The sequence below is a fragment of the Chelonoidis abingdonii genome, chromosome 11 (genome assembly GCF_003597395.2).
Source record: "Chelonoidis abingdonii isolate Lonesome George chromosome 11, CheloAbing_2.0, whole genome shotgun sequence".
NCBI classification, from domain to species: Eukaryota; Metazoa; Chordata; order Testudines; family Testudinidae; genus Chelonoidis; species Chelonoidis abingdonii.
The window spans coordinates 56,977,308-56,985,550 of record NC_133779.1 but is presented as its reverse complement, the minus strand read 5'-3'; the positions used below and the strand labels follow the sequence as shown (position 1 = coordinate 56,985,550).

The 8,243-nt window shown below is 50.4% G+C and overlaps 1 pseudogene; it reads right to left on the bottom strand.

The window, feature by feature from the left end:
- Positions 1-1,045: 1,045 nt before the first annotated feature.
- On the bottom strand, positions 1,046-7,225 carry LOC142047577 (uncharacterized; annotated as a pseudogene).
- Between the last annotated feature and the right edge of the window lie 1,018 nt (positions 7,226-8,243).

Sequence of the window (8,243 nt, the reverse complement as noted above, 5' to 3'; positions counted from 1 at the left end):
CACAAGGACATTTCACCGACATAAACGTGGGTGACTGGGAAAAGGTGCATGGTGCCTGCATCTTCAGGAACTCTAGTTGTTTGAGCAGCTGCAAGAAGGGATTACTTCAGAGATCAGAAAATTACCTGTTGGGGACTGTTGAAATGCCTATAGTTATCCCGGAACCAGCCTAACTCCCTGCTCCCATGGCTCATGAAGCCTGTCAGCAGGCAGCCTGGACAGTACTAAGGAGCAGTTCAACTATAGGCTGAGTGTAGCAGTGCCTTCTCCCAGCCCCTCCACAAACGCAGTCAGAGACCAACTGAAGTGCTGCACCCGTGTCCTTTTATTGTTTGTGTCCGTTCCCACCACCTATTATTTACACAGACCAACACTCTGGGAGACTGCTAACTTCCCAGCCAGCAAGGATCTAGAGCTCACGCTCCTCCATTTCCTGTCTCCCTCTGCTTCCTGTCTCTTAGCCAGCTTTATAAGGCAGGCTGGCTACCCAGGCCTGCAGGTGGACACACTCTGGTAATTAGGGCATGGCCCCTCAGCCACGCCAACTACTACCCTTCTTCCCCTGGAACAGGGCTAACAGGGGCCTGGCTGGTTTCTCCTAGCCAGCACCCTGTTACACTGAGCAAGTGCAGAATGGTGGTAGAATGTGCATTTGGATGTTTTAAAGCTCACTGGTGTTGTTTGATGACTAGGTTAGACCTGAGCGAAACCAACATTCCCATTGTTATTGCTGCTTGCTGTGTGCTCCACAGTCTCTGTGAGAGTAAGAGGGAGACGTTTATGGTAGGGTGGGAGGTTGAGGCAAATTGCCTGGTGGCCGATCACAGCTTGCAAAGGAGAGAAAGTCATTATTGTTTTAAAACCATGCATTCTTTATTCATTGATTTTAAAAAAATGGGAGATCCCGCCTCCCTCACCCTTGAGAGTTAAGGACAAGGCCACATTGCTTATTATAGCCACCCTACAAATCAAAACTTATTGAATGGCAGCCTTCTGTTGCTTGGGCAATCCTCTGGAGTGGATTGGCTGGGTGCCCGGAGCCTCCTCACCCCCGCATTCTTGGGCGTCTGGGTGAGGCGGATGTGGAACTTGGGGAGGAGGGCAGGCGGTTATACAGGGGCTGCAGCAGCGGCCTGTGCTCTTGCTGCCTTTCCTGCAGCAGCTCCACCAAACTCCAGAGCATGTTTGTTTTTTCCCCCATTAGCCTGAGCATCGCATCCTGCCTCCTCTCCTCACACTCACTTAATTCTTTCCTGGACTCTGCCACTGTTTGCCTCCATGCATTAAGCTGTGCTCTATCAGTGCGGGAAGACTGAATGAGCTCAGAAAACATGTCATCACAAGTGAGGCTTTTTTCACCTTCTAATCTGTGATGACCTCTGGGATGGAGATGATGGGGGAGCATAGAAACAGTTGCACCTGAGGGAGGGAAAAAAGGGAGAGTAGAATTTAAGAAGATACATTTCAGAGAACAAAAGGGAGACTCTTTCACAGTGAATCAAGCAATTCACAGCAGAGAGCGCATGTGCTTAAGTTACAAGGTCTCATTTTGTCTTTTATATTGAGTGCCTGCCGGTATGGTGTGAGACATCACACATGGCTGGGCAACAGTATTCGGTTTCCAGGCAGCCATGGTGAGCCAAAGGGTACGCGGGGTTGGCTTGTTCTGCCTTCATAACATATAGGAATGCTTTCAAATGGAGGCGCTCTCCTTTCCCATAGCAAGCAATGCCTGTTGAATTGACCATTTAAAAGGACGGGCTGCATTTTTTTGGTGGACGTGCAGCACAAACTCTCCTCCCACCCAATTCTCTGGGATGATCCCTTCACCTCTCCCCCCCCCTCCCACTGCATGGCTATTATCAAGGATGATCCATTTTAGCAAAACACCAACAGCTCAGTATGAACAGGGTCCTCTGACTGTTCCCTTGAACAAATTCCCATGTTTCAATCAGGTGACCATGCATGATGTCGCTCTCCTGAGCCTAACAGAGAGAGATAAAGACCAAATGTTGCTTCAATGTGACCAAAAAAGACGGTTACTCACCTTTGTAACTGTTGTTCTTCGAGATGTGTTGCTCATATCCATTCCCGTTAGGTGATTCCCAGTTAGGTGTGTGCGCGCCGCGTGCACGTTCGTCAGAAGATTTTTACCCTAGCAACACTCGGTGGGTCGACTGGGCACCCCCTGGAGTGGCGCTCAGGACCATTCGCTGCCATGCTTTGTGCTGCAATGATTACAGAGTACTGCTACAGTGTCCTACCATGGAGGATGGAATAAGGCAGCCCTACCCAGAAACCTTCTGCAAAGGCTTTCAGAGTACCTGCAGGAGAGCTTCATGGAGATGTCCCTGGAGGATTCCTGCTCCATCCCCAGACACGCTAATAGATTTCCCAGTAGCTGTAGTGGCCGCAAATGCATCCCAAGTCTTCAAGGCAAATAAAACATTAAACACAATTGCTTTTAAGCCTTGTAGTGTATTTACAAAGGTGCAGTCACCAGAGGTGCCTGCTCCAGTTTCAGGGTCCGGGAATCCGCCCTGGGAGGGTATTTGCTCCAGGGTGATGAAAAGTTCCTGGCTGCCGGGGAGAACGGATTCTCCACTTGCCTGCTGTGCATTCTCCTTCTCTTCTTCCTCATCCTCAAAATCCTCCTCCCTGTTGCATGAGACTCCCTCCTTGCAGGTGTCCACAGACAGTGGTGGGGTAGTGGTAGGGTCCCTCCCTAGAATTACATGCAGCTTATCATAGTAGCAGCATGTATGGGGCTCTGACCCAGAGCGACCATTTGCCTCTTTTGTTTTTTAGTAGGCTTTCCTGAAGTCCTTAATTTTCACGTGGCACTGCTCTGTGTCCCTGGAATAGCCTCTGTCCATCATACCCTGGGCGATTTTGGCATATATATTGGCATTTCTTCTTTTTGAGTGGAGTTCTGCACGCACAGATTCTTCTCCCCATACAGCAATTAAATCTAGTGTCTCCCATTCGATCCATGCTGGAGCTCATTTGCGATGCTGGGACTTTATGGTCACCTGTGCTGCTGAGCTCACCACGCTGACTAAACAGGAAAAGGAATTCAAAAGTTCCCGGGGCTTTTCCTGTGTACCTGACTAGTGTATCTGAGATGAAAGTGTTGTCCAGACTGGTCACAATGGAGCACTCTGGGATAGCTCCTGGAGGCCAATAGTATCGAACTGCGTCTACACTACTCCAAATTCAACCCATCGATGTCGATTTTTAGCACTAATCCTGTTGCCGGGGAGGAGTACAGAAGTCAATTTTAAGAGCCCTTTAAGTCAACAAAATGGGGTTGGTTGTATGGACACACTGAGTATAAAATTGTCCTAACATGGCTAAATTTGACCTACCCTCGTAATGCAGACCAGGGCTTACTCTGTGTATTACCCTCTGGTCTTAAACTCTGTGAGTCTAACCTGCCCAGGGCAGATGAAAAGCTCCTCCTGGCACAGAATTCCGGAAGAGCTTTGTGCTGTCTGCCCCAAGGGGAGGCCCTAGGTCTGGGTCCATTCATGGCATGTAGGGAGCCCCCTGGACACAGGGGCAGGGCTCTGGCTGCTGCTGATGGTGTCTCCAATGGGCTAGGAGAGTCTCCAGTGGCAGGGCTGCTTCATGCAAGGCTGAGCGAGAGCCCATCTGGATGAATGAAGCCTGCTCCTCTGGGCCGGCCTCTCTAGCTCCCTCTGCTGAGAGAGGGGCTGGCAGCTTCGCAGCTCAGCCTCCCCTTCTGTGTGACCTGGGCCTGGGTGAAGTAGAGGATGGTCCCCTGAGGTTCAGAGTCCCTGTAAGGAGCAAGAGGGCTGTGACATTCTGTTTCTTGGGAGAATACTCTGCACCCCCATGTTCATCCTTATAATATGATCGTGTGGTATCCAATGCAAAGTTTGTCAGGTGTCTTTGGAAGGCTCATGATGTAATGAGCATTGTTGTTTTGGTGATGTTATAGTAATTGTTGTTACAGTAATGTTATAGGTTGTAAATCTCATGTATATAGTTCTGAGGCTGAAAATATATCCTCAAGGCTTAAAACAGGGGTCTCAAACATGCAGTCCGTGGGCTGCATGCGGCCCCCAGGGTTATTTGCTGCTGCCGCCAAGCTCCCCACGTCCCCTGCCCCTCCTCTGCCTATCTCCAAGTGCTTCCCATCTCCAAGCCACCAAACAGCTGTTGGTGGGCTTAGTGCTTTCCTGGAGCGGGGGGAGGAGCAGGGAGCCGTGCGCTCAGGGGAGGAGGCAAAGAAGAGGCGGGGCAGGGGCAGGGATATTGGGAAGGAGTTGGCATGGGGGCCAGGAAGGGGTGGGAAGAGGTGGGGCAGGGCCTCATGGAAGGGGTGGAGTGGGGGCGGGGCCAGGAGCAAGGGGGATGTGTCAGCGATTCAGCCCCCAGGCCTATGCACTAGTCCTCATGTTGCCCTCACGGTCATTTGAATTTGAGACCCCTGGCTTAAAATAAGCCTAGACAAAAATTGTCCAAAAGCAGAGAGGCAGCAACAAAGGATCTGTTGCACTCTCAAGTGAGTCTCCCCTCTTCCTTTGGTCAATTTGGGACTGCGAAGAGGTAATGCTCATCTGACTCTGAAGGTGGGGGGTAAAGCCAAGAGAGAAGGAAGAACATGATAAAAGGGAGAGACGTTTTCCATGCTTTTCCTCTCTCTTCTACCTCCATCTACAGACATCACCACCAAGTGACTGAAGTGCTGATCAAAGGGAGAACCTGGCTGAAGGGCAACCAACCAGCCTGTGCTGAGAAGCATCTAAGTTTGTAAGGGCAGTGAAAGTGTCAAGATCAGCTTGGAGTGTGTATTGCTTTTATTTCATTTGACCAAATCTGACTTCTTGTGCTTTGACTTATAATCACTTAAAATCTATCTTTGTAGTTAATTAATTTGTTTGTTTGTTTATTCTATGTGAAGCAGCGCGTTTGATTTGAAGCATGTCAGAGACTCCCTGTGATGGGGGTCTGCTTACTCCTCACTATCCTGGACAGGGTTACGCTCATATTATAGACAGCAGAAGTCCTGCCTCCCTGGCGAGACTGGGCATGCTCCAAGTGCTATAGCAGTATAAAGGGAGGGAGCCCAGCTCAGTCTGGGCTGGAAACCGCAGGGGAAGAACATGCCTGGGAAGCCACAGCCACAGCCACAGCCACAGCCATTGACTGTACCCAGAATCAAAGCCTTTTGCAGCCCTCCCGCACCCTGGTGACTGGAGGAATCCCCGGAGACGACTGGCCCTGCTGAACACAGAGAAGCTGACATCATATGGGAAACACCAGCAGACTCTGGTAGGAAATGACCCAGGGAGGGTGACAGAGTGGTACCTCACGACTGGAAAACCTCAATGTGTTTTGGTAGGACCCGCCCCACACGCTGAGTCAATGGTAAGCTGCTACGCCACAGTTAGGGCCAGGAGTCGGGGCCTGGTGGAGTTAGGTGGGCCCAGGGCCTCTTTCTGGGGTCACCACACCCCTTTGTGGGTGCCCTAACACTATAGACTCTAGCTGCTAGGCCATGCTGCCCTGCACTGAAGAGCTGCTTTGTAGATGGTGACTGATAGGCCATGCTGCCCTGATCCTAGGGGCATGGACCATCACACGCTCCTTGGGATAATAAGCCTGGTGCATATTAATTTCTTTCTTAAATTGACAAACTCATATAAGGTTGCAGCGTCCAGCGGGCATAACTGGACACTGCAAGACGGAGGTTCCTAGGGTTGTGTCTGGGACTAGAGATATTGGCTAGTGTCATTCAGTTGCACAGTGCAAGGAGCAGCTTACATGCCAGAGGCTGTGCATGAACAGCCCAGAAGTAGGGGTTCTCACAGCAGAGCAGGGTAAAACTGGCTCCCAGAGGCAAGGATTGGAGTGACCTAGCAGATCACCAATACAGATAATACCAGAGGGGAATGTCACTAGGGCATCTCCTCCTCTAGACCCTTGGTCTCCCTTTGCCAGTGTCCCCATGACAGAGAGCCCCAGCATGGTCAGTGCTGCACTGCAGCTTCTCTCCAGCGCTGTAGCCCTACCTGCCTCCAGCCCCGCTTCCTGTAATCCTGATATTGGTGACCCACAACCCTCCCCACCTCCTCCCTGTCTCTGCTTCTTCTGGGCCCATTCCCAGTCCTGGCTCGCATTCTCCTTCCATGCCATGGGCCTTCCAACCATCATATGATCCTGTCTCCCACCCGTCCAGAGCCCTGAGGTGCATATAGGGGGGGTGTCTCCCACTGTGCTGTCTGTTTGAGGGTGCATGGGCTACAGAGCTGCCTATGGGGGGCTGCTGCTTGAGCCCCTCCTGGCTCACTTGTGTCTTTGAGCCAGTTCACTTTTAAGCCCCTGAAGCAGCCACTGGACCCTTCTGAAAATGATGTTTGGGTGCCCCCCCCAAACCATGCCCCCTCTCCTGGGCTGCTCAGTTCCAGATGGCACCCCCAGCTTGGAAACCCCCTAGGTGCCCAGCTTGCCCTGGAGCCCCTGCACACCCACGGCAGCACTTTGTGAGAACTGACAACAGGGAAGTTCCCCCCACCCCAGGTCCCCTGGAAGCCTGTGTGGCACAGAACCAGAGATGTGGTGATTCCGTGTGTCAGGAGGGCCGACAGATCGCTCCATGCTGAGCAGTTGTGACTAGATACTGTGGCCCATAGAGCTGGCTTTAGCAGTTATTTTATTCCACAGTAATGCAAGAATCCTATAGACCTTATCCTATAAGAGGCTGGGTTCAGCAGTTAGCATAAGGCTTGAGGTCTTTGAACTTAACAGTGATTGCTAGGCCATTTACCTGTACCAAAATTTGGGGGCATTAAAAATAGTGCGTGTAGGGGGGAATTTTCCATAACGTCATCAGCCAACCACTGGAACATGAGCTACCACCAGCTTTGAATAGAACATCCGCAGATCTTGGACCACAAGATGTTCCAGAGACCACATCAAATTGACGTATATGCAAATAGATTGAGATCATTAATATACTAACCTAAAGGAGAAGGGAACCCCAACATTTACTAGGATGATGAACTACAAATAAGGAAGGGGAGAATCCCCTAGTGAATATGCATTAGACCCCTTAGTAGCGTCAGTTTAACATGTTATAAAAGTTGTATCCCAGCCTGTGGGCAGAAGGAAAGAGATGTAGCCCTGGGCGGGTGCCCAGATGAGGGCTACAGGTGATGAGGACGGTGATGGTGATGAGGAAGACAATGGCTAACATGTCAGGTTGTTCTGCGAGGGATGGTGTGAGTAGATGGATGTTCAGATGTACATTCTGTATTATTTCTATCTGCCATGCCGGGTTTCTGACTTTGCTAAATGTATTAATAAACTATTGCAAATACAGAAGTGTTCCTATAGTTTGTGTGTTGCAGCTCTGCACATCGGTGTGATGGGCCTGATCCTGGGCTCTGTTCCCTGTAAGCTGCCCGCTTGGGCGGCCACACAGGAGAGATTCAAGTACCGCCCAGCTGATTAGAGGAGCACGCACAGCCAGTAGCATGTGTTCAGGTGTCCCTTCCCCCACATTGTTCTGTCCTGGAGCTGCTCCCAGGACCTGCTGGCTGTGCAGAGCAGGGTGCAGGGGTGGAGAGGACAGGAGGGTGCTGATGTCAGGATGTCCCATGCCCCCTGCCCCTGCATCCCATCTCCTCAGAACAGGGCAGAGGGGACAGTCTGGCTCAGGAGGACTCAGAGCTGCTGTGGTCGAGGTCTGAACAGGGAATGTCTGAGTGCCTTTCTTAAACAGACAAGTGCACTGTATTCCATCTCTGCAGAGTGGAGGAGGAGACACAACAGGGCTCAAGAAAGAGCAGAAGAATTTTCAGTGAGTCTCTTAAAGAGACAGCGCATGACTTTCCTCAGCAGTAAACATACACTCTCTCTCTCTCTCTCACCCACACACACATAGTGTCACATTCACAATCTCTATGTCATACACACTGTCTCTGTGTGTCCCTATCTCTCTCTCACCCACCCACCCACACACACACACACACTTTGTCTCTTTCACGCTCACCTCCCAACAAATTCTTGTGTTATTCTTGTTATTACTTCTTGGTACTGCCTGCAATGCACATATATTCTCTGCAATTTTATTCTTTCAAAGTGTGTTACTGTAGTGTTTTGACTGGTCTATGCATTTCATATTTTTTTATTTTTCTAATGCTTAAATTGAATTTTTTGAGTAGTGAGTTCTAAAATGCCTAACCTGTCCTGGCTGGAGTAGTTTTCTCTAT